At 40.4% G+C, this 25632-nt stretch overlaps 1 protein-coding gene across 4 annotated transcripts in view; it reads right to left on the bottom strand.

Moving 5' to 3' along the window:
- The window catches only part of TBL1XR1 (TBL1X/Y related 1), a 158747-nt gene that overhangs the window by 57828 nt on the left and 75287 nt on the right, over positions 1–25632 (bottom strand). The window contains exons 2-3 of one of the 4 annotated variants that reach the window (XM_072618449.1): positions 6072–6140; positions 2277–2444 (exon numbers count right to left, since the gene is read on the bottom strand). The exons of 2 other annotated variants lie outside the window; for them this stretch is intronic. The gene's annotated coding sequence lies outside the window, so the exon portion shown is untranslated. The remainder of the gene's footprint in view (positions 1–2276; positions 2445–6071; positions 6141–25632) is intronic. One more of the 4 variants, XM_072618448.1, reaches the window with a different exon arrangement.

Below are 25632 nucleotides of genomic sequence, written 5' to 3'. Positions count from 1 at the left end.
GTTCATATTTGTAATGGTATATTTGCTATTTTAGGACTGTTTAATAAAATTTTAAACTAATATCAATTTTAACAAGGGAATAAAATGATCATATATAGTTAGCAATATTATTGTTACTTCTAATGATGCCTTTATGTAGTTGTATTTTGAGTATATGGTGCTCTTTTCTTCTTTCTTATTAACTGCACCATTTTAGGTAAATCTTCCCCTACTTTCTTAATTTGTCATATTCATTATTTCTTGTATTGAAAATTTTATTATTCATTTTGCCAATTACGGCTAGTGTTAACAGAAATCTTCTACGTTTGGGTTCTTTTATTCACCTCAATAAACAAATATCCTTAAGGTAGAAGCCACTTTTTTTTTCCTATCAATAAAACAAACAAACAAACAAACAAACCCGTTGCTGAGATTATTCAAAACAATGGATGGTAGAGGGGATAATCTACTGGCAACACCAGGATGGAACGCGATCACTTGGGCATGAGAATTGTTCGCCTTGGCGAGAAAGGACCAGCTCTCCAACTGACAAGAGTAAAGTTAGAGTGAGAGAAAAACGTGAGTGATGTGAGATGAAGAAGGGTTCTTCGAGGAAGGCCTAGATTTTTTTCAGTGAAATAATACAGAATTCAACTAGTTTGGTTTGTTTTCCTTTTTTCTTAGCGAAGACCAAAATGTTGGGGTCAAGAAATAATGTGTCCGGCTATGAATGATCAGACCAATATGAGCTGGGAAGGCTCTAACACAGGTCAGGTACAAAGGGTCACAGGAATATTTGGAGTGGAGATGGCTCCAAACTTCACATCTCACATTTCTTTTGGGCTACTACAATTCTGCTTCATTCATACAGCACAGCACCTTCTTTGATGCAGGCATGCCATGCTATGCAGTCCTGTGCCAGTATCTCTCATATGTCTCACAATCCAAAGTTCTTCAGAGAGACCTTGAGAAGGTCCTTTCTTCTGACCTTTGTGTGAGTAACTATTTTGTGAGCTCTCTACAGAATAGGTGTTTAGGCAAATATTAGCTTGGCATTCTAACAATGTGGTAGGCCATCAGAGCTGCACAAGGCAGTAGAGTTTAAATGCCTGGCACTTCATCCTGAAAAAGAAACTCAGTGACTGGTACCTTATCTTGCCAGGTGATCTTCAGAGTCTTCCTAAGACCATTCAAATGGAAGCCAGTCAGTTTCCTGGCATGTCATTAGCATACTGTCTAGGTTTCATAGGCATACAACAATGAGGTCAACACAATGGCTCTGTAGACCTTCAGTATGGTAGGTAGTCTAATACCTTTTCTCTCTCACACTTTCATTCTGAGCCTCCCAATCACTATGCTAGCTCTGGCAATGCATGGATCAACCTCATCATCTATGTGCACATCCCTAGAAAGTACACTGACAAAGTGAGCTTATCCACAGCATTCAAAATTTCTCCATTTGCTGTCACCAATGGCTCCATGTAGGTATAATATGGTGCTGGCTAGTGAAGACCCTTTGTCTTCTTGGTGTTGTCAAGCTAAAATTAGCACAAGTGGCAGAGAATTGAGCCATGCTTTGTGGGGTCCCTGCATTGAGTGCACAATCATCTGCAAACCAAAAGCCGTGCACCAAATCTCCCTCCACTTTAATCTTGACTTGCAGTTTTTTCAAGTTCAATAATTTATCATCAGTGCAGTAGATGACCTTCATGCTGCTTTTGTCCTTCTTGAAGGCTTCTGACAACATGGGTGACAACACTATGCTCAAAAACATGAGAGCAGGCAGATAGCCCTGCTTTATTCCATTGGTGACTTGGAAAATGCAAGAGCACTATCCATTATTCAGAACAGGCAACCAAATTTGGTCATGATTTTCCATAAGCCCTCATAACTGATAGTATCCAAAGGACTTGGTCAGATAGATGAACACTGTACACAGACCTCAAGCTGTCAGGTTAACACCGTTCACCAGTCCTTTCTGAAGACACAGTGACTCTCAGGTAGATAATTAAATTCCAGGAGAAGGATTAGTCTATTAAGGAGGACCCTGGCAATAATATTCCTGGTAATGACTAAGAAAAAGAAAGGACAACCTATTTCCTTTATAGAAAAGGATGATACTGGGGGGGATAACTCCTCTTGCCATAAAACCTGGAAGTTCTGTATGAGCAGTGGACCTTGTAAATCTCAGCTAGAAAAGAATCGGCATCAGGTGCTCTGCCACATGAGAGGAAACAAATGCTAATGGCATTTAAAACCTCTTCTTCACTTAGAAGTTTGGCAACAGAGGGACTGACCTGAGGAATATGGTTAATGGCTTTGGCACCAACTGATGAGAGCTTGTTGAAAACACTACAGAAGCGTTCAGCTCATGTCTCCAGAATCATGTCCTTTCCATTAATCAACGTGGCTCCATTAGCACGTAGAACGTGGGGTGCGCCATATGTCTCTGGCCCAGAAATAGCCTGCAGGGCATCATAAAAGCGCGTTGGATTGTTACTAACAGTGTAAAACTGAATTTCATCTGCCTTCTTACTGAGCCAATAATCCTGCATCTCTCTAATCTTCACTTACACTTTACTTCTGATGGAGTTAAATGCTGCCTTCTTAGACACAGACAAAGCTATTCTACTGGTAAAACCTGTGGAGTTCTCATTTTTCATTTGGCAGCCTCTGAATTTCCCCATCATTTTCATCAAACCAATCTTGACATTTGTGAGTGACTAAAGTCACTTTACCTTTTTTGCCTTTTCACCTTGCAAAGTCACTTCAGTACTTTAGTGACTAAAGCTCCCAGTATATCCACACCTGCTGCTTCATTATTCATCATTCCATTGCCATAGGACTTTGAGGGAGGTAAAAATGGCAAAATGGTACTCTGATGTCTTTTGACTCGTACATATACTGGATTTAAGTGAGGCAGAGTTGCTCAAAGTGTTGGCCTCACTCTCTCTTCCAGAGTCATCTAAATCCAGTGGCAGGATAAAAGTCAAGGCAACTGGAGGTGGCTCAGAACATAGGGGAGGAACTCGGGGGTCTTCAATGTCTAACCAAGCTCTAAGCACTCCATGGGACCTTCTTACACTGTCTTCATGGCCAATTGGAACAAACTGCTCACATCCCCCATTCCACTGGGGGACTAATTCAAATGCTTGGGATAGATACATTAGTCAACAGTTTATCAGGTTGTGGCCACTGAGCATGCTCTAGCTTCCTGGAGCCACAGGTGAGAGCTGAGTACCAGGTGGACACCAAAGGTGGAAAGCAACCCTGAAAAGGGACTGACAGCCCTCACACCAGAGGTGCTAGTTTTCCCTGACATCTGTAGACCCCTGCAATTCAACTAAGAAGGTTGGGGAAGGTTATGCCCTGGGAGATTTTAGAAGGATTAAAACAGTATGGAATAACTATTATGGAGGAAGTATGAAGCTGGTAGAAGTGTAAAAGACTTGCCATGCCACTGGGAGAACCCAATGGTGAAGAAATAACAAACATCTGTAGTGGACCCAGGCAACTTGGCTTTGCTATTTTGTCCAGCTCTGTTCAGCAGTACATGATTGGGAAGCAGTAAATACGGTGCACGGTGGGAGTAGTCAAAGTATGGGAGCTGGACAAGGCATGATCAAGCAATAGGATCAGGGGGCAAGGGGCTTGGGAAGAGGATGGGGTAGAGCTTAACTGTTTCACTAAGGATCAAGACAGGAAAGGAAGGAAGAGTGTGTCCCATACAGGCATGATAACTAAGGGAAGAACTGTTTGGTGATAATCTCTATCTTCTGTCCAAGGGACAGCATAGTCAAGTATGAAGATGCTTATTATGAGCAGAAAGAAGAGATAATTCTTTAGCCATGGCAATTCATGAAAACAAAGAAAGAAAAAATAAAAGTCACAAGATCAGTCCTTCTTCTCTGGAAGAGAGCAGAGAAGGCAAAGAGAAGACATTTCCAGAAGCTTTAACACATTCTAAAAGCAGCCCATGTGCTGTGTCCCTTTGGTCCAAGATTCTGCCAAGGAAGGGAAGCACATCAATATTCATATTCATGCAACAAATCAGACCAGGATACGGTGGGTTTTGTCATCAAGAAATAACCTGTCATGAAACTTTTGGTCTTCTCACCTTGTAATGCTCATGATGAACTCATAAAATGACTCCAATGAAGATAACTACAGACCAGGTGACAAGTGTACAAAAATTTTAAACTGCCTCTGGCCAGGGAGACTTTTCACAGATGGTTAAGTAGGCAAAACAGTCCACACTGTAAGTGTGCAGGTGGTGTAGGAAGCAGCCAGAGGTCACAGTGATAGCCACACTCTAGCTGTTAGTCATGTCACCTTTGATTCAGGGTTTTTACCAAAAATAAGCAAAAATTTTTAACTTAAACACAAGATTGAACATAGAACTATAAAACACGGCATGGCTTTGGAGTGAAATTAAAAAAAACTAACTGTTCTCATCATAAAGATTCTAATATATCCTAGAACAAGAGCTTTTTATTCCTGACAGGTCACTCAATTACAAAGTAAAAAGTTAAGGAAATAAAGTTATTCTCCCCGTGCTAGAAAGCTCTATTTTTTCAAAATTACTAACATCCTAACACTGACATTCTCCCAGAATAAAATGTAGCCACTAAAGATATCAATGATAAGTTAAAAAATAATACAGGTTCTCTTTACCTTTCAAGGTGAAAACTGTTGTCATTTATCTGAAAATTCCAGTATTTTAGAAACTAATGGCAAATGGCTATCCTCTTTGATAGACTAAATGCAAATAATTTCTTCATGTAACTGAAGATGAACATGAATTTCATTTACCTGGTGAAAATACAGCTCTCTCAAAGAGAATTCTATCTAGTTTAGAATTTTTGTGTACAGGTTGAAGCCCAGGGATAGAACAATTTTGGAAGATCTACTTCCAAAAGCAGTTTGTGACTACTTGTTGTGGAACCCTGTGTAAGTCATTTGCCTTGGTAAGTTTTAATTTTCTAAATTATGAAACGTATAGACAGTACTACAAAGGTCACTATGAGCCCTTCTAGTTCTAAAGCTCTATGACTATCAGACTACGTGCTTGCAACGATAGGTACAAAAGGTGCAAAGCAGGAACACAGATGGGGTGCAGAAAAGTTCTTCATGCTGCATGTGGCTGTGACTTATGCTGGTAGAAGGCTGATGATTTCCAGAAACAATCCCGGCTTAAGTGACTACACTGTAGAACAGTGAGTTTCCAGACAATTTAATTTTCAGGTTAAGTGATGAGTGTACAACTACACTAAAAACTTTGAATTAAACAGTCACACCCACCCACTACACTGTCTTCAGTTCATCTGTCTGTACAACTGTTGTCTGGTGTGCTCAAAATGGGCTCTAAGTAACCTTCTAAAGGCAAACCCAAGAGCTACTTTCTTAATTATGTCCACAGTTTTTCTCCTGTCAGAATGGTAACCGAAATTCTGGCATTCTAAAGGAGACCTTATCAGAAAAAGAATGCTGTCACGGTGGTCTACATTCCCATATATGTGACAACATCCTCAAAACATGGCTCTGCACCTAATTTGTAAACTCATAGATAAAATACTCCTGATGTCCACAGGCAGAAGATATTTCCCTTTGCCTTGAACAAAACCTACTCACAACTTAGGCACTGGTAAGAGACAAAGGGATACTTTTGAACATAAGTAAATCCAAAAGGCTGAAGCATCTACAAAAATCAGGTAGCACAGTCATCTAGCTGCCAAGCCAGCATCTGCAATGACTAGCAAAGGCCCAATAACCATGAACTTCCAGTCCAGATAATATTATATCTGTGGGGAAAAGGGGGAAAGGCAGACTCTACTAATCATTCTTTCAAGTGTTCTTTCAATAACATTTTAAAATGAATTGTTGTACTCAATAAAATCTCACCTCAATAAGAGCTCTCATGTCGCTTTTTAAGCTTTATTTGATAGAGTACTCTGCTTTAAAAATACTGACAGAAAGAAAAAAGGATCACCAATCAAAAAGAGGGATTTAATAATGTTTCAAGTTCATGTACACCAATGTATTGGTCTCTATCTTCTTTATATACACATATATAAATTATTGGAAGTCCTTACCAGAACTACTCTCTCAAAGTCCCATAAATCTCTGATGTGGTAGCAGTACAAACTTTGGTTTTACACCACCTGAAAAACAAACCACATTATGTCACTTTCCCCCCCCACTCTCATTCCTTACAAATGAAATGTTCTATTTAATGGAACATTGCCTACAAAACCAAGCACATTCGCCTCTTGTCTCTTACAGCAATGAATCTTTAAAATGTCCTATCATAACCCTTTTGCTTTGTGTGTCAAATTACATTATATTTTAGAAACTATTCGTAAATTAGCTAAATGAACTAAAGCAGCCCTCAACAGGCCTGTTAGCTCAAGTGCATGTAGAATACCCTCCCCCCATCCTATGTGCATACATGCATCAACAAAAGTTGGGAAGGTTATAAGGAAATAAAGTGGAAATCAATTTAAATGCAAATACTAACTATAACTTCCTTTTCCAGAAAGTAAAGGTAAGCTTTGCTATGACATTCTACATTTGAATTTTGAAAAGAGGCTTAAAACAATAAACACCAAAATGTGACCTTGGCAGCATGTTGTTGTTTAACAACAACAACAAAGAGTCTATTTACCTTTAATAATAAAGGGTACAGGTCTGCTCTCCATAAAACATATAAGCTTGATTCTTTTAAGTTTAATGAAGATAAAATTGGGGTCAGAAGATTTATTCATTTTTAAATGCATCTTTACGGCCATTCTTTAAAAGCCCAGTCTAGGGTCATCGTTGGGCCGCTGAATGCAACCAAACTTTGGAAATTATCCACTATCAAGTCCCACCTCCTACTTCCAAACCTGATATTTGTAGCTTAAAGCCACTATTCCTGGAAAATCATGCTTTCAGCCTACAAAGGAATTTAAGACCTACTGAGAACCAGAACTCTCTGGCTATTTACCCTCTCCAGTCCTATGCTATGGAGCTCCAGTATGGTGCTCAGTGCCTGCCAAGTACCTGAGCCCCTCCTCCAGAAGGCCCACACCTCTCTTAGGATGTCCAGCTCACTAATTTCCACTACTCTAATCCAACTACTAAAGTTTGCTACTAAAGTCAAAGATCTTTTCAGTCATGTGTGATTTCAGCAAGGGTGCACTTCCTCCACCAATGAAGATTACACTCCCTCTACATACAACCTAATTTCCAAAAGTTGCTGTGACTGAACACGTATCATGTTGTCAGTCAGGCCCTCTCTCTGTTTCTGTCTCTCTCTCTCTCTCTCACAAAGTTGTGAGGCCTGGCTCAAGCTATATAGATGTCATTCACAACCCTATTCTATGATGCCCTAGAAGAGCTCTGCCACTCTTCTAAATGCCCACATTACTTTCTGGATTTCTTAACACACTTTATATCACACTCTAAATTAAGAGTTTATGGCCATGAACTTCACAAGGCCAGCAGTGAACAGGTAGGTCCATTCCCTTTGATGTCTTAAAAATTCAGTGATGAGGATTTAGTCATGATTTTAGCCTTCTGACCTCTATAAGGGAGTGCTGGAAGCATCACACAACTATGCTTAATGAATGTACTAGAAATAGGAGACTGAATCTCACTGACACCACTTTCCATTCGCCAAAACCAACAACAGCAAAGCCAACTTTCCCTTTGTTCCCCTTCCCTTCATTCCCCTTCCCTTCCCTTCTTTTTTCTAGACTAACACAAAGAGCATCTTACCCCACAATTTGTTGGGAATAGAAGTTAGATGATGTGAGCCTCCTCTTTTATAAAAAGTATTCAACATTCTTAAAGCCCTCAATTCTCTCCTCCTTTATGAAAAAGTAGCCCTTACTCTACCTGAACTCTAATCCGTATCCCTCCAAAATCATATCCTTTAGAAAGTTACCACTAAACTTATTACCTCATCTCATTACTATCTCCCTTCCACCTACAAACATGAATAGGTCTTGGCCATCCTTCTGGAAAAGAAAACAAGAAATAAAATGACCTTCATTTGATGCTACCATCCTCTCAAGCTTTCATCCTATCTCACAACCTGCACTTTTGCAAAGACTTACCCAAAAAATACTGCTGCTTCTACTTTCTCCTTCTAACTTTTCTAAACCCTCTACTTAGATTTGAGCACCCCCACACCCCCAGTGATCATCTTTCATCTCTTACTCTTCTAAACAAAACCCCTCAGAGAAAAATTGACTATGCTAGAGGCCTCCATTTCCTCTCCTCCCTTCTCACTTTCTTCTAAATATTCTATAATCTGGATCCAAAGGCATTATTCAACTGAAATTGCTCTCTCCAGTTACTAAATGATTTCTTGGTTGCCACCTTTCCTCACTGCTCATCCTTGGTCAAGCTGCAGTTTTTCATGCGAACTCCCCCTTCACCCTAGATTACTTTCTCCTCTCTGGTTTTTTGTGAAATATTTCTCTTTCGAGTCTCCTGTCATTCATGGATGCCCCCCCTCCCAGATCTATAAATATATCCTTAGCCTCCCTCTCTAGAGTCATACTCTACCAACTAAGTGAGTACCTACTGTCCAATTCCCACTTTGTGTCCTGTATACCAAGGCCAGAACCAGACTAAAATGTGATTGGGAAATATTAAGTAAAGTAAATAAAAGTACAATATAACAAATAACAGTATTCTAAGTCAACATGCAGCTGGAGAGATTTGCTTCTCTTTCAGCCTGACACCCCTGCTACAGACAGCTAAAAGGGAGACACCTAAAACAGAATTCATTCTCTTTTTCCCCAGACTCACACCTTCCTGCAGAGCTTTGCCATCCCTGTCCTCTTACCAGTCTCCTCACCTGCACAGCTACCACCATTCAGGACCAAGTTGTTTGCATGAGGCCACTCTAGAGACCTTTCTAATGCATACCTGTGACCAAGGTACTCCAGCTACTCCAAAATCTTCAGGGGTTCCTAGATCACAAACAAACTTTGGCTAGGCACCTGAAGCCATCACAATTTGCCTCCAGCCTTCCTTTGCAGGATTTTTAAACAGACTTTTTCCCTTCTCTCCTGACTCCCCACCTCCCAAGATTCAAACGGGTGTGAATGTACTCGACCATCAACACTTCCTTCTGCTGTGCTAAAGGTACCAGGAGACACTCGAGCAGTTCATGTGATCCTCCTCCTTCCTTGTCCCAAGACCAGTTCACTCAATTCAGTGACACCATCTTTTGCTCTGATTCTCTAGGGAATCCAGTATGCTACACTGAAGCCCTCTCACACCTGCTGAACACCTCTAACCCACCACACATCTCTTCAGTGCCATCTGCATGCTAGCTGTTCTTAAATCCTTTGAAAGCGGTTGTATTATGTTTCACTGCCAGAGTGCAACACTTGTAGAATGTCAGTATTAATACAAATATGGACCTTTGCTTTCAAAGAATGCTCACAGCGAACAATGGAGTTCTGCAAAGTTTTCTGAATCAGTCCAGTCTGTTTTTCCCCTAAGATTTAACTGAACCCATCTCACTCAACTGTACTATCTGCCATAAATACGCACGCATACCAAGTGCTCTGGATTCCTTCCTGCACAGTCTATTCCAGCTAAATTCCTTCCTTGTCCCTCATATATCTTCCATCTGCATCTTTCTGCAGTCTGCTCCCACCTCTGGATCATGAGTGATCATCTTTTCAATTCCTTTATACTTCTGATGCTTAGCCTGACATGAAGCCTTCACACACCTTCATGCTCTCCCTCTCTCCCCACCATCTTGCAAGTGCCTCCTTCCTTAAACTATTGTGTTATTTGGATGCATATGTTATCATTTTCCCCAGATACAATGCAAGTTCTTTGAGGGCAGGGTCAATTGTGTTCGTCTTTATGGCTAAAATGCCTCACAGTGTCTGTTACAAGTATGTGCTTACTGAACACAGGACTGAAATTTTAATTATGTAGTAGATACTGTCAATATCCATGCTGCCAGTACTTAAAATCTTTCTTTTCCCAACTCTATTAACTTAAGTGGATAAGTCTGACACATGTCCTTTATTTTCTTTTATAAATTATACATTCTTGATATATTAATAAAGAAAAACAAAACAGAAAAATTATTTCATGTGCCAACCAAAACAACTCTTAAGTAATACAGGAAAATATGTGTCCTAAATTTATGTACCGAACTCTCAATGACCACTAGTAGCAGGCAGTGAACAGTAAAAGACAACACAAAAGTACACCTACTCTACTCAGCCCTGCTTTGAGAATGAGATCTCTACAGACAGAAAAGAGTTACGATCCAACCAAGAATCTCAGTTCTATAAAAGATCTCATTGTTTCTATTATGTTCTTCTCTCAAAACCTCTGCCAGAGGCTCACTGTGGCCCATGGCAGGTGGGTAAGGGGCAGAGTTCTTCTCTCATCTACTAGAAATGCTCATTATCAGGAATCTCCTTGTTCAGCCATTTCTCAAGTTCTTCTGAACACAGAAAACAACATCGGATTCCTAACTATATGAAAGCCATCAACAAACGGAAAGTTCTGAGTTGGTAGTACTTCTCTCCTAACGTTTACAAAAAGTTCATGCCTGAGGAGAGAAACTGAAATAAACTTCTTTAACAGTCACTGATATTGCAACAAGAAGTCACTACCCTCTGATACATTCAAGGCATTTATTTATCTAAGAAAAAGGGGGGGAAAGATGTTAAGACTCCTTATTTGTTTCAGATGATGCAAAGTGATCATCCTAAAAGCTTTATGGGACACAGACACACAGAAAAACATAAAACCGCATTATCAAGCATTACAAAAACCTCAAAAAAATTAGATGAGCAAAGTTCAACCTAAAAAGGTTTTCAAGTCATTAAAAGAAAAAAAAAAAAGCAAAGACCAATTTTAATGACTTTTAAATCAAAGAATGTACCAGAACAGGCAAAGATCTACCCTTACAGCAGTATATATAGTTCCACCCCTTACCCTAATAAAATAAAATCATTTGGAAAATAAAGGAATAAATATGACTGGGGGGAAAGTAGAGTTATCACATAAAATAATGCTGATGTGAGAAAAAAAAACATTACTTTTTCCAAAACTGAGCAAGTTCTGAAGCATCTAAGGCAGCAGCACAAATTAAACAGGCCAGGAAAACTAGGAAACATTAAATGGCAAACCTAAGTTAGGATTCAAATTTAAAATTCTTTTAAATACAAAAAAACCAAAGCATTTTATGCTTATACTGAAATATCAATGCTCACTTTACATAAAATATTTTTAAATTCAACAAGCATAGATAGCTGCCAGTTTCCTTTTTCACTTTAGACTAAGATCTTGGTCACAAGCAAACAAACAGCCTGAGACCACCGAATTATTGCATTTCTGACAGATTTCATGAGACTTCTAGGTATATATAGCCTGGTATAACTATCCAACCAAACTCAAAGTCAAACCAAAAGAAAAAAGGAAATAAAATACCTTCCTCGAAATGAAAATAATTCTTATAAATGCAACAAATTTTAAGACTTGCCCAAATCTAAATTCCAGCCTAGAAACAAACTTCAACGCAAGCAGGTACTACACCTACTAGAGATGAATGTACTGACTGACTTTGCAGAGAGATTCCTATTTTTGCAAGCTCTTAAGATGTTTCTCATGGCCAACAACACTAACACCACCTAGGGGTGATGGTAATACCTACCTCCCAGAGTTGTTGTGAGGAAGGCATGAGATCTGGTAAGTCAATGTGGCCCATGGCGCATGGTACATAATGCTTGGCAGTAGAGACACACTAGCTATTTTAAGTAGGTTCTCTTTTTGCTTGTGGTACAGGGGAAAGAGTGCCTGGCTGGAGTCAAAAGATCTAAGTTCAAATCTGGCCTCAGACACTAAGTAGTTTTGTGACCCTGGGCAAATCACTGAACCTCTGTTTGTCTTAGTTTCTTCATCTAAAGGGGTAATAGCATGTCTACCTTCCAGGGTTGTGATGAGGATCATATGAGCCAAAATTTGTAAAGTGTATGGACTTTTGACTGAGTCCAAGTTTCACAGAACAAATTCTTTTATTAAGGGGATTTTTTCTGTGAAGTTTGGATTCAATCAAAGGCTGCACTTGAGGAACTAGAGGGCCACAGGTTTCCCACTCGTCTTAGAACAATGACCAGCACACAGCAGGTGCTGGTCACATACCTATACATAAGCAGTAGTTATTGTTACTTATTATTATTAACGGTGGCGGTGTCGTTGCTACAGTTCTTCCATGTTTCTAAAAGGGTGGGACCTTGTCACTCCTCTCTAATTCTCAGGATTTCCAGATGTCTTACCCCTTCTGCTGATATTCAACTACATGCCCCAAATATCCAGATGATTTGTGAAAACTGCTACACTGATAAGAGGAGGCAATGCACAGGTACATTCCTTTGGGAAAACATCTTACCTGTCTTCTCTCTTCCATCAAAATGACAGCACTAAGTTACTTCCCCATCTCCCTCCTCTTGCTCTGAACCCTTGAGCTCTTTGTGTACTTAAACATTAGGGGTAACCAGGATGCAGGCTGAGTCAATGCTGTCTCCATTAACTTCCCAAACCACATTTCTTCTCTCCCAGCCATCCCCCAGGACACTAGGACCATCTCACCTTCTTCCTCTAGTTTGGGGAGCAGTAATCAAATCAATTAGTTACTACTACTCTTGGAAACAGGGCAACGGTCTGCTGCTGGGGGTGGGGGGGCCTCCATCCACCTTCTTAGTGACTGTCCAAAAGTCACACTGCTTCTTGCCCATTAACCATCCCCCAACCCTTATTCTGCTCCTTACAATGTAAAGCTCCTTGAGGGCAAAGGTTTATCCTTTGACATCTGTTTCTCTTGCATTCACAACATAGTGGATGCTTAAAAATGCTTACAGATTGTTTTTCTCTGGTCTAAGCACCCTGACACTCTATTTTTGAGATACAATATTCTGGAGTAATGGACAAATCCCTCTTACTTGGCTTCTTTAATCACTTCTAATGTAGTACCGCCCTCCATCCCTCCTTTTCTGCTCCAGGACAATTAGACCCAGGACAGCTGAATTGCATCCAACAAGGTTAGATTAAGAGACTGCACAAAGATTTCCACCAAGTAGAGGAAAAGATGCTAAGCTGAGACAATACAGTCCCTCTCATGCCTGTTACAGACATATACCTAAGAAATTATGATACAGAGCACTCCCAAAAGTGCAAGGATTTAGAACTATAGAAACAAACTTCAACGCAAGCAGGTACTACACCTACTAGAGATGAATGTACTGACTGACTTTGCAGAGAGATTCCTATTTTTGCAAGCTCTTAAGATGTTTCTCATGGCCAACAACACTAACAGCTGAGACACAAGGCAAGTTGCTGTATGTACATGTGCCTATTTTTGACCCGCATCAAGATAATTTCTCTCTGTGGGTCTATGTTTACTCGCCTGAAACTGATGGTGCTGGACTAGATCATCTCTAAAGTCCCTTCCAACTCAGAAACCTAGGACCTTTTATGATCCTTCCAACACCTTTTCTTTTCCCCAGATTGGTTTAACTTGGCACTGAATGTGCAAGAGTCTAAAGAATAGGAAAAGTAAAAAGTACCCAAAGGAAATCAATAAAACTTGATTATTTTACTTAGGGTCTGACCTGTCCTTTAACCACAGGCACATGTATGTAGACCAATGGGCCTGCTCTGCTAGTTAGCTATAAGGTAGCTTCATATGATTAGTGACATTTTCATATGCCTTATAATTATTTCTAGGCCACCACCATCAAAATAAAATCCTGTGTGCAGGCTAATAAAACTCCATTGCCATTTGACTGGACTGTCAGGTATCTGCCACTACTAAATTCCCAAAGGGGAAACTGTGACTATTCTCTCTGATCCCTCAAAAATGCCTAGCCCACCTCCTTTCACCAAGGAGGGGCTTATCGTGTGAATGACTGACACTACTGGAACACATTTCAAGATTAGTGTCAAATATAACCTCAAACACCCCAGAAGTGTTGCTTTGCACATTCCTTTTTAAAAGGCTATTTGTAGAACAGGTCATGGTACACATATATCTCCTCTAGTTGGGCAGGCATTTTGATTTGTGCCAAAATTTAAAAAAAAAAAAAGGAGTTAAAATCATTTCAAAAAAACTTAGAAGCAGAACAGAAAACCCTGACTACCAAACATTTCCTAAACATTTAATGTTTAAAATTGTGAAATTCTTAGAAAAATTAAATGTGAAAGAAGTAGGGGAAAATAAAAGATGTCAAGAAACTGTTTTCATATAAACCACAGGAAATGCTTCAAATGAAGGAAAAATCCATTTCCAAAGACAAAAACATCCCTGGTTTCAAATTTACAAACTTATTTCAAATTCTGGATTGTAAAACATAAAGGAGAAAATATTAAATGAGATACAATAAACTATGGATTGCCAATATTCAGAATTTAGAACATTCAAGCTGTTCTGCTATTCCCAGAACCTAAGGTTATACCTGTGATCACCTGGCAATTTTCTATCTTGTGAGTCCTCAAACAATAACCACTGCAGCTGTTATTTCTGTGACCTCCAGAGGAAACGTTCCATCCAAGTGGCCCTGTGACTTGGAGAAGACTAAGGAGCAGAAGACAAAGAGGCTTCCAGGATGGCACCTGGGACCGACGCTATGTAAGTGTATGACACAAAAAGGATCCTCAGCTTGCATTCCCCTTCTGCTTCCTCACACTACTGCTTACCCATGCACAAACAGCAGTTCTGTGGTCTATACTCTTAATATGAAATTTCTGGTAACAAATTAGTCAGCTGGAACAACCGACCCCCACTCCTACTGACATTCTAAGAACAATAAACAAGCTAGGTGAACATTCCATATAATTAGAATGATCCAATCTTGGCCCCAAAGAAGAGACAAGCAAACGTTCCACCAACTTTTCCATGAAGAAGTAGGACTCCAGGGTATAGGATATGCATGGACTGTCCAATTCAGCTGTTGGATTGGTTGGTTTTGCTGAAATGTTTTGTTTTGTTTTAAGTAAAGTTGGAGATATTTTCCCAATGTTTTAGGATCTCTCCCCTCTCCAGTTTTCTCAATGCCATGCCAGGTCTACCAAAGCTCTCCCTGTAGTGCCCTGGCACATGCCCACTTGATTTTCCCAACTTATTTTCTTTACTTCCATTTTTAGTTCCACCTGCAGGAAAGCCAAGGGCTGCACCAGTGAAGCTAAATGTCATGGCGACCCTGTCATGATGGTGAAGTTGGCTATAAATGTCTTCACAGATTTATTTCATTTTTCTTCTGTTATCTTCTGGTTTCATCTTTTAAATGCCACACTAATGCCTGAGATATTAAAAACAGAAGAAGGCCTCCAGCATATTACAGCATCTCTGAATGATTTATGGAAAGACACGGTCAAGAAGGGCAGCCAGAAGGTAGAGGGAGGATGTGATAAGCCTGACTGCATTAAGTACTCCAATGGATAAAATCACATTTTGATCAAATCTATAAGCACTACATTAAATCATGCAATACTGTACAGAGAATCATAAAACTTGGAATTATAATAAACTTCAAAAGAGCTTCTCGTTCAGCCAAAAGTCCAATCTTCAGGTAACCAATGAGCTTAATTTTAAAATATAAAATAATGAAAATTCACAAAAAAAACTTCTGGGCTAAGAAGAAAAGCAAAATCTCAGAGCCTGATGAAACACAGGACATTGACATTATAAAAATAAGCCTCAGTGTAGATTTAGTATGTGATCTTAAGAGAAAGTGAGAAGAATTCAGTGAAATGGACCTGTTGTAAGTTTAGTGTAGTACAAAAGGAGGGGAAAGCACCTAAAAAAGTTTTCTCCTTTTTTCCAGTTATTCAATTCACAGTGTATTATCTAGGAAAAATATAAATCTCAAAATGATTCTGGTACAATTCCCTGTTACCATCAAACAGCCTGAACACAGTTAACATATAATTCTACATTCTGGGCTACTGATATGAAAAGGAATGTTCTCATTCTTAATTGCCAATCTTTCCAGTAGAGATGGATCCCTCTAATATTTCCCCTGCCACTAATCCTGAGGTCAGATGACAGCAGAGGAAAAAGTATTTTGGGGTAACATTTATTCAAAATGTAATCACACTATTTTTGTAAGAAGAAAACTATTTAGAATTCCATTTCTACTCCAAACCAAATCACTTATTTCTGAGTCTAGTTGATATTAGCTTAGGATTATCCGCACCACTGCTCTGAATAAATGAGACAAGAATACAAATTTAAAGAATTCCTGGAAAAAGCAAGATTTCAGTATTAGTAATGCCTCAAAAATTGAAAATCCTTTAGAAAGCAAGTTTTTGCATTTTAAAAATCTCACTAAGCTGATGCGGCAGCCTCTGGAACTCAGTGAGGGTCTCCTTCCCTTGCTCCTGTCTTGTATATCACTCCCTATTAAAGTTTCCTTTTCTCACTTCCAGTGTAAAGATATAAAGAGCATAGCTAAGGAGAGAGAATATATAGCCTGGTTTGTAGTTGGCCTTTACTTACCTCACCAGCATCAGCTCACTACTAGCCTTAGAATCCTTCACTGTTTTTAGAGCACTCATCATCATTCTCTGCAACCAGGTCCAGCCTCCATCTTTGGTCCATTTCTTTTCTAAATCTAAATCGATTAGTCCGTCTCTCGTGCATAGACATTCATCTCTTGACAAATCTTATTTTTCCTCCTCACAGGAGACATTTCCTTTTGTGTTTTCAAATTTCATTCTACCATCCTCTCCCTTCCCTATACCCACAATTAATCAGCTGCCAAATATTGTCAATTCTACCTTTACAACATCTTCTCCCCCACCCCAATGTTAGCTAAAGCCCCCTGCTTCTCACCCCTATGATTCCAAGTCTCCCCTCTCTCACCAATCTATTCTTCATAAAGTTACCAAAGTTCTGATCACATAATTCCCCTGCTCAAAATCTTTCACTCTCTTGACCTCTAACACAAAGCACAAACTCCTCAGCAGGACATTGAAGGTTCTCTAGGAGCTTTCCAGACTTCTATTCCCCTAGATGCATTCTACGTTCCAGCCCCACTGGCCTCCTTACTGCTGCCTGAACGTGTCCTCTCACCTCATCTCGGACTCTTAAAATTTTTATTTTCCCTCCAAGGCTCAGTTCAGGAGCTGCCTGATGCTTCTTGTGGTCAGCGCTTTCTCTCTCCACATACTGCTTCACTGAGGGCATGCTACAGCCCTCCAGAAAACACAGGTTGAGGAAAAGCAGGGAGCATTTCTTCTGGGGCTTAGTAATCTTGGCATCAAGCACAGTACTCTGCACATAGTACTTACATTGCTTTGACCAACTCAATCCAATTGTTCAAAACCCTTCAATGGCTCCTAGGGAACCTGAGTAGTCTTTCATTTAAGGTCCTCCACAATTTGATACCACCCACCTTCTATTTCCAGGTTTATCTCAAATTACCTTCCCTGAACATTCCACAACACTGTACAGCAGATGGGGGCCAAGTGTCTCCATCAGCCCCATTCTCGCCCTGATACCTAGGCTTGTGTTGTTCTTAAGATAGAAGCTTGCCCCTCTACCGACCCCCAGCCCACAGAACTCCTCTGCATCTTTTCAAGTTCATGTCACATATTCCTTTCTATGGGAAGGAACATGTGAGTCATGACTTAGCCCTCCCCAGCGGACAAAGCTTTGTTTGTAGCTTTTAAATGAAGTTAGGTATTATTCTGGGTAAGAATAATCTTGTTTATGTCCTATTCTCCTATGAACACTTTTTTCATGAAGGCAGACTCGCTGACATGCAAGATTCAGGAGAAAGATGACGAGGTCACAAAATGAGGGGCACAGACAGCATTCCTGCACCCAGTTATGCTAATGATGCTTCAGGTGAACTTCAAGAAGGAACTTGATATTCCAATCCCTTTATTCAGTTACAAAAATCAGCTATTCTATACATTTGGTACAACAATCCACTGAGCATTAACTATAACTGATAAAAACAATGATTTATTCCAGGACTGACTATTTTTATATGAATTCCATTGAAAAATATTAACCTTTTAGTGGACAACTCACAGAGGTTATCTACCTACAAACACTCTGCAGGACATCCACTATAAAATAAGCAGCATTGTAACTCCATATGGTTTGTTTCACAGAGAGGTGAGATGGCGATAATATTCCTAACAATCAAGCAGGCAAGAAGCATTTCTTAAGCACCTGCATACCAGGCATTGGTAATACAAAAATGAAAATGAACCTAAGAGAAATCCCCAAATGATGAATTCCTCTTCCCAAGGCACTTCTATTCTACTGGGGTTGGGGGAGGGTTGGATCTATGATGTCAATGTATGGGAAACTTTCAAGTGAGCAAACTACCCTCTAGCAAAGCAGGCTGGCATTTCCATGTAACTTCTCTTAGGAAGTGGCCCAGACTGCTGGGAGATTAAAGTGACTGACTAGCCCAGAACACAAGGAAGCTGTGACTTGGGGGAGACTGAGCTCCTGCTGATTTCAAGGTTGCTTCTTCCAGATCGCTCACTATATAAGGCAATCCTCAGAGGGGCTAAGAACTAGCAAGTCAGGGTGGGGTTGGGGAGGGACAGTCTAGTAAAGGAGGAAAAGTCCTATATAGAAAATTATGCTTGAACATCAAAGCCAACTGGGGGCTCTAAAAAGGCAGAGTTGAAGCGAAAGCTGAGTGCCAGGCAAAGAAAACAGCCTGGGCAAAGACCCTGGGGGAGACAGAAGATTCTGTATGCATAGGAGAAACCAAGGCAATACAGCTGGACCAAAGAGTGGTAGAGGAAGATGAAGAAGGTGGGCAGAAACCAATGTCAAAGGTATTTTAAGATGAAAAGAAGGAATTTAGCAGGAGAATAACATTTTGGAAGCTGTGCAGAGAATGAAGCAGAGTGGGGAGAGGCTGGAGGTACAGACCAATCAGAGAACAATTGCCATGGGGATAATAAGGACCACAAGCAGGGACAGTGGCCACCTAAGTGGAAAGATGTAGTCCTCGAAGGAGAGGTGTCCCGCAGGGTTTTCTCATGGGCCCCTTCTCTTCTCCTTCTAGACTACTTCACCTGGTGATATTGTCAGTTTCCATGGATTTAAACCTCTGCTAACCTCCAGTCTCACATTTCCAACTGCCTTCCAGATATGTGGAACTGGATAACCCGAAGACATCAGAAGTTCAACACAGCTACAATGGAAGTCATTATCTTTTCCCCTAGGGCCTACCTTCCTTTTTAATGGAGAAGGCATGTCCATCCTACCACCTCCTCTGGCTCACAGCTTAGCAGTCAGCCTATGCTAGACTGCTCACTGTCTCTAACTCACTCCATCCATAATCAATCTTTCTGCTAAAGAATGTTGATTTCCACTTTGCCACATTTTCCAAATAAGCGCCCTTCTCTCCTCAGACGCTACCACCACTCTAGTACAGGTCCCCATCATGTCACACACCTGGATTATTGCAATAGTCTGCAGGTGGGTCACCTTGCCATACGTCTCCACCCTCCATTCAGTTGACAAAGTTATTTTCCTAAAGCACAGATCTGTCTAGGTTAACTCCTCTTTCCACCCCTCAATAAATAGCAGTGGTTCCCTGTTGCCTTTAGGGTCAAATAAAAAAATGTTCTGTTTGGTATTCAAAGCCCTCCATAATCTAGCTCCCTAATACCTTTTCAGTTTTCTTACACCCTACTTTCCCCTACCACACACTCTGCAATTTAGTGACAACAGCCTCCTGGCTGAACAAGACCATCCTCTTGGCTCTAGAATTTTCCCTTGCTGTCCCTCACTCCTGGAATGTTTCTCCCTTTTCATCTCCACTCCCTGGTTTCCCCAACTTCTTTCAAGTACCAATTAAAATCCTATCTTCTACAGGAAAGCTTTCCCAACTCTGCCTTTTCTTAATTATTTTCTATTTATCCTATACACAACTTGTACATTACTTGCTTGCTGTCTCCCTAGTTAGACTGTGAGCCCCTTGAGGGAGGAAATGTCTCCAGCCTCTTCATATACCCCCTCAGTTTATTTAGCACAGTCCATAGGGCACATAATGCCACCCTCTATTCAGCACTACCACTTGTTCCCCAACACCTCCAGAATCAAATAGAAAATTATTTATCTAGCTTTTAAAGCCCTTCACAATCTGGCCCCTTCTTGCTATTCCAGTCTTCTAATTTATCTTATTCTCCAATCCAGTGAGACTGGACCCCTTACACTCTATCTCAGATCTACATACTTTCCTGGCTGTTCCCCAGCCCTGGAATGCTCTCCCTTCTCATCTCTACCTCCCAGCTTCCCTAGCTTCCTTCAGGTTACAACTAAAACCCACTTTCTACCAGAGCCTTTCTGGGCTCCCATTAATTCTAGTGCATTCTTCTGAGACTGTTTCCCAGACAGCCTGCATGTATATATCTTGGTTGTACATCGGTCACTTCCCGTCATCTCCCCACTGTGAGCTCTTTGCAGGCAGGTCTTGTTTTTAGCTTTTTCTTTCCCCAGTGTTTAACACAAGTCCCTGACACACAGTAGGCTTAATAAATGCTTGCTAACTTGACCAAGAACATACCTGAAGTTGGGTTTAGACTGGAAGAACAGAGCTTGTACTTTGTACTTATCACCTTTAAGAAACTAAGACTTAACATAGTAAGACTTCCGTGAAGCACAAAGGAGGCCAGAAAGTACCTCAGCCAGCAAACACCTGATACTTCTATTGTATGTGTATGTATGCTTGTTTCCCCTTTGAACGGAAGCTCCTCCCAAGTAGGTCTCATTCCTTTCGGTGCACTAGTAGCCCCAGTGCCTACCACAATGGGTGGCACAGAGCAGGCTGATTTGGACTGAATGGCTTTAGCGGTCACCTGGCCGTTTCACACAACCTGCGGGCTGCAAAGTAAACTGTAAGTGACTCCCAAGAGATTCCAGAACCAGCCATGCAATGTGTTTGGTTCCCAACTTCATTTCCAGCCCCTTTCTCACCAGGCCACACTGCACCTCACACAAACAGAATGAGCATATAAATAAATGCATTTGAGAATAGAAAAACAAAGTACTATTTGAGCTCTTAGGGGAAATGCTGTTATTAACTGGTTAAATCAAAGACGACTTCATGAAGGAAGTGGCCTTGGAGTTAATTTTTAAAGAATGGGTAGGAATTCAATAGGTGGGAGGGGGAAGGGGAGGGCATTCTAGGCATAAAAAAAACATGAGCAAAGGAGGAAAGGTCAAAGGTCTTGTTTTCTTACATGTCTAATGTGGGCTAGAGTATGGAGAATATGAAATAAGCTTGGGATAGGATGATAATGGGGAGCAAAAAAGCATTGCTACCACACAGGATTTGAATTTCACAGCATTCAGTGGTTCCATCGTCCCTGCTGAACACTGAACTGAATAGAGCCCCCAAGGTCTGTCACTCCAGGGGAGTTCACTGGCATACCAGCAATAAGAAATCAGTAGTTCAAAATAGTGGCATTCAAATACCATCCAGAACAGCTAAAGCCACTGTCATTTAAATCTGCGAGCTTATGCTTTAAGATTCTGCTTTTGGGAAACCTTCCCCAAGCACTCCCACCCCAAAGTGATCTCCAACAGAATTTGCTTTCTTTACCACTCAGTGTTTACAATGTTCTTGCATCCTTAAATAGCCTTTTCTCACGCTTACTGAGTATAAGTACATAAGTATCTATTTCTTATCATTCATGCTGCCTAGTCCAGCAGCTCATACAGAGAAGGTAAATATTTGATTACTTCCGGTTAAAGTTATCCCTGCCATCTTTTATCAGTGACTGCCACAATACAAAAAGTTTCTCATTCCTACAAGAGGGATGAAGAAGGTTTGGAATGGGGAGTTAGGCTAGAAGTACCAGATGTATGGAAGCAGGACAATTTTTACAGGCAAAGCATTTTTAAGTTGGTATCAATCTGTTAAGTAAAAAAGGAAACTATAAAGTGTTGTTCATTTCTATATATTGATGAAACACAATGATCTAAATTTTTTTTCTTTTTTTTTTTCTTTTTTCTTTTTTTCCCCAATTTATTTATTTATTTATTTATTATTAATTTTTAACATTTATTTTCACACAATTTTGGGTTACAAATTTTCTCCCCTTTTATCCCCTCCCCCCCCCCAGACCCAAGCTTTCTAATTGCCCCTGTGACCTATCTGCTCTCTCCTCTATCCTCCCTCCCTGCCCTTGTCTCCATCTTCTCTTTTGTCCTGTAGGGCCGGATAGCTTTCTTGATCCCTTAACCTGTATTTCTTATTTCCCAGTGGTAGGAACATTACATTTGGTCCTAACACTTTGAGTTCCAACTTCTTTAGCTCCCTCCCTCTCCACCCCTTCCCTTTGGAAGGCAAGCAATTCAATATAGGCCAAATCTGTGTAGTTTTGCAAATGACTTCCATAATAGTTGTGTTGTATAGGACTAACTATATTTCCCTCCATCCTATCCTGTCCCCCTTTACTTCTATTTTCTTATGGTCCTTTCCCTCACCATGAGTGTCGACCTCGTATTGCATTCTCCTCCCCATGCCCTCCCCTCCAGCCTCCCCCCCACCCTGCTTGTGACCCTGTCCCCCACTCTCCTGTATTGTGAGATAGGTTTTCCTATCAAAATGAGTGTGCATTATATTCTTTTCTTTAGTGGAATGTGATGAGAGTAGACCTCGTGTTCTTCTCTTGCCTCCCCTCTTTATCCCACCACTAATAAGTCTTTTGCTTGCCTCTTTTATGAGAGATAATTTGCCCCATATAACTTCTCCCTTTCTCCTCCCAATATTTCTCTCTCACTGCTTGATTTCATTTTTTTTTAATATATGATCCCATCCTCTTCAATTCACTCTGTGCACTCTGTCTCTATGTATGTGTGCATGTGTGCATGTGTGTGTGTGTGTGTACTCCCACCCAGTACCCAGATACTGAAATGTTTCAAGAGTTATAAATATTGTCTTTCCATGTAGGAATGTAAACAGTTCAACTTTAGTAAGTCCCTTATGATTTCTCTTTGCTGTTCACCTTTTCATGGTTCTCTTCATTCTTGTGTTAGAAAGTCAAATTTTCTTTTCAGCTCTGGTCTTTTCATCAGGAAAATTTGAAAGTCTTCTATTTCATTGAAAGACCATTTTTTCTCCTGAAGTATTATACTCAGTTTTGCTGGGTAGGTGATTCTTGGCTTCAGTCCTAGTTCCTTTGACTTCTGGAATATCCTATTCCATTCCCTTCTATCCCTCAATGTAGAGGGTGCCAGATCTTGTGCTATCCTGACTGTATTTCCACAATACTTGAATTGTTTCTTTCTAGCTGCTTGCAATATTTTCTCTTTCACCTGGGCATTCTGGAATTTGGCCACAATGCTCCTAGGAGTTTCTCTTTTTGGATCTCTTTCATGCGGTGTTCTGCGGATTCCTTGAATATTTATTTTGCCTTCTGGTTCTAGAATCTCAGGGCAGTTTTCCTTGATAATTTCATGGAAGATGATGTCTAGGCTCTTCTTTTGATCATGGTTTTCAGGTAGTCCCAGAATTTTTACATTGTCTCTCCTGATTCTATTTTCCAGGTCAGTTGTTTTTCCAATAAGATATTTCACATTATCTTCCATTTTTCGAATCTGCGCGGTATGTTCTGAGATATCTGTCTTTCTCGAAAAGTCCTTAGCGTCCATCCGTACCATTCCAGTTTTGAAAGATCTATTTTCTTCAGTGAGCTTTTGAATCTCCTTTTCCATTTGGTTAATTCTGCTTTTGAAAGCATTCTTCTCCTCATTGGCCCCTTGCACCTCGCTTGCCAGCTGAGTTAAGCTAGTTCTCAAGGTGCCAATTTCTTCAAGATTTTTTTGGTTCTCCTTTAGCAGGGAGCTGATCTGCTTTTCATGCTTCTCCCTCATCCCTCTCATTTCCCTTCCCAGTCTTTCCTCCACCTCTCTAACTTGATTTTCAAAATTCCTCTTGAGCTCTTCCATGGCCCGAGCCCATTGGGTGGGCTGGGACACAGAATCCTCGATTTCTGTGTCTTTGCCTGATGGCAAGCATTGTTCCTCCCCATCAGAAAGGAAGGGAGGAAGTGTCTTTTCTCCGATAAAGTACCCTTCAATAGTTTTATTTCTTTTCCCTTTTCTTGGCATTTTCTCCAACCAGTGGCCTGACCTCTGAATGTTCTCCTCACACCCACCTCGCCTCCTGGTCCTCCCAGCCAGCGTTTGGGGACAATGATCTAAATTTGAATACTAGAAGCTAACCCTCACCAAAAAATGACATACTCTGAGAGTCAAAATGAAAATACAACATAAAAAAACAAGGAAGATGAATTAGCACTGGTGAAAGAAAATGGTATCTCTACCTTCCCAGCCTCACCCCAATGGAGCCTTCAGAATCAGGGGAAGATGGAACCAAGCCACTCTATTCATCCATCTTACTCTGATTCTTAAACTTGATTTCTTCTACTCTTCTACTTCACTGTGTAGAGCTAAAATTCCTCAACTAACAAATACCATAAGAATTTCAAGTTCATTATCATTTACCAACTAATAGGCCCCCAACAGCTTTGTCAAGAGCTCTGAGGGAAGAAATCTTTTTGTAGATTTGTAGAACATACATCATTTCATTTAATCTTAACAACTCTATAATAATTCTTTCCTCCCTCTTTCCATTTTTAAGATTTCAATTTATTAAACACTGGTGTTGAGAACCCTACAACTAATGCCAATAGGCAACTCTGTCTTAGAAAGTTCCCTGAGTCACAGATTTGCCCATGACCACAAGACCTATCCTCTAGCCAGTGTGGCACACTATCCTCATCTCTATTTTACAATTCAGAGATCAACTTGTCCACAATCAGAAACTACACAGAATTTCAAACCCTGGTCTCTCCTAACTATGAGTCTAGTACCCTCTCCACACTTCCAAATTAACAGAATTTAAGAACTATCCTAGGGAGGTAGAGCTCTTTGAGATACTCTCCCAATCTGAGCTCTGAGGAACTTAATGCAAAGAACAGTAAGAGAAAATTATCTTGTCTGTCCATTTTAGCTTTCTAAGATTAATTTTTATTTCAAGGCTTAATATACCCTTGTGCTCCTTATTAGACCATTTGAAAGCCCTGCTGTGCAAACTAGTTTACTATCTGACCACAAAGAGAGTCAGTGTGATGAAGAGTTTAAAGGAGCAGGAAACAGGTACTTATGGCCCAGGTAAACCCTTCCTTTAGCACTTCTCTCGTCCTCTCACTACAGGGCCATACACAGTATGGAATGCCTCCTGCTGTCATATTTGGACAGTGTATTCAAAAGAAACTTTCCTTAAAATATGAAGGGAGAAGAAACCCCAGATTCTTCATCATCTTCACCAGTGTCAAGGTTCTATTATATGAAATAAAACACATTTCTCCCTCTCTTTGAATCAGATTTACTTTATTTTTAGTTCCAAATTATCTTCCTCTTTCCATTCTCACCCACTGAGAAGGCAAGAAATATAATTCATTACATATATGAAATCATGTGAAATATGCTTCTGAAGTAGTGGAAGGAAGGAGAAAGGAAAGAAGGAAGAAAGGAAGAAAAAGAAAGGAAGGAAGAAAGGAGGGAGGGAGGGAGGAAATTAAAAAGAGAAAAAATATGCGACAGTCTGCACTTTGAGCATATCAGTTCTCTCTCTGGAG

This window comes from Notamacropus eugenii, chromosome 6 (assembly GCF_028372415.1).
Source record: "Notamacropus eugenii isolate mMacEug1 chromosome 6, mMacEug1.pri_v2, whole genome shotgun sequence".
NCBI classification, from domain to species: domain Eukaryota; kingdom Metazoa; phylum Chordata; class Mammalia; order Diprotodontia; family Macropodidae; genus Notamacropus; species Notamacropus eugenii.
The sequence above is the reverse complement of the archived record's forward strand: the minus strand, read 5'-3'. Positions and strand labels throughout refer to the sequence as shown.